The sequence below is a fragment of the Acyrthosiphon pisum genome, chromosome A2, assembly GCF_005508785.2.
Source record: "Acyrthosiphon pisum isolate AL4f chromosome A2, pea_aphid_22Mar2018_4r6ur, whole genome shotgun sequence".
Classification (NCBI taxonomy): Eukaryota; Metazoa; Arthropoda; class Insecta; order Hemiptera; family Aphididae; genus Acyrthosiphon; species Acyrthosiphon pisum.
This window is the reverse complement of record NC_042495.1, coordinates 21,923,550-21,924,964: the sequence shown is the minus strand read 5'-3', so window position 1 is coordinate 21,924,964 and position 1,415 is coordinate 21,923,550. Positions and strand designations below refer to the sequence as shown.

The 1,415-nt window shown below is 50.8% G+C and overlaps 1 non-coding gene across 1 annotated transcript; it reads left to right on the top strand.

Annotated features, from left to right (window-relative positions):
• Nucleotides 1-970: 970 nt before the first annotated feature.
• Nucleotides 971-1,041, top strand: TRNAA-GGC. The gene has a single exon. It is a non-coding gene; the product is annotated as a tRNA-Ala (tRNA).
• The last annotated feature ends 374 nt before the right edge of the window (nucleotides 1,042-1,415 follow it).

Here is a 1,415-nt window from a genome sequence, read left to right as displayed (position 1 = left end):
CTAGCCGTGCCCCACTCAACAGTTGTACAATCATTGACTCGTGTTCATGTGTCCGATTGTAGTTTATTGGCTCATAGTATGCCGTTAGCCAAGTTAGTGTCGGTGTTCGGACCCTTGGTAGTATCGCCGAATTGTATAAGGCCGTGTATTTATGATTTGTTTAGGGACGGGCTCTATTTGCGCAGCCAGTGGAGCCATTAAGAGGTCATTGATCTGTATTCAAGCACCGGCCATGTTAAAGCGCGTATACGCGCCGCCGCCGCCGCCGGTGTCGCGTACACAGCCGCCGGTGTCCCCACTCCACCCCGTGGTGTGCCGTCCGCACACAATGTTTAAACGTATTATCACGGAACGCTGTCGTGATGAGTGTCCTTCGTTTTCGGTACAGGTATCAGCGCGCCGTCCTCCTCGATACGTGTGGTCACCGTCGTCTTTACGTCCGTGGGCGGGCGTTAAGATCATCGTGTTTTGGGTAATTGGCCCTCACGATTCGTTAAAAAAATCTGTATTTAGTCGCGGGAATCATATCCGCACATTGTTAATAACCGACTGTTTTTGGCAGTACGGTAAATTGTCGAATAACGTAAATAAGGCATCGCGCGTCTTAATGCCGATTGTTTCATCGATTTGTTTTATACTTATGTGTTATACCTGGAGCGAAGGGAAATCTGTCGGAATGAGACGACTCGCTTCCATCGCTACCCGGGCATGACCCCCCCCCCCCAAATGTTTGTCTTCTTATACCGCACGCCTGGTCGATCTGACCAACAAAGTGTTTACGCGCACTTATAATGGTGACTGCATGTCTCGCACTGTGGCTCACATACGCCGTACGACTGCCGTTTGTTGTCGACGTAACTGTAACCCCCCGGTCCTAGTTGCCTTTCGCGGAGCTTTGGTGGTAGTGATGGTACCGTATGTACCTATCAGTTGTAAGAACTCCTGTTAACTGGGTGAGATAGCGTCATGCGGTCGGGTAGCTCAGTGGTAGAGCAATCGCCCGGCAAGCGAGAGACTCGGGTTCGATTCCCGGTCCGGCGGCTAGATTTTTGGCGTTATTTCCCCTGGAGAAGTTAACACAGTAATTTGTTTTCGTATATAGTGTTCGACGGAGGCAGTCGACCGCGACGTCCTGTCTGGTCTAATCACAGACGTACCGTGTCTGTAGCATCGGTCTCCTGTGTCTCACGGCACCTTGGTCACCGATTGCACCTGTTGTTATGCCCCGCCAATACGGGCGTTAGTACTTCACGTGTTCCGCGCCGGTGGGACCTAGGTAGGCACACTGCCTATAATATCCGCATTGCGGCTAATAATGTGTCACCGAAAAGAAAGAGTGGCGTGTGTCCTCGTTGGCTTTATCACCCACCGATAACTTAAATTGATTAATAGTGTCGCGTCCTTTTGTGTCACAT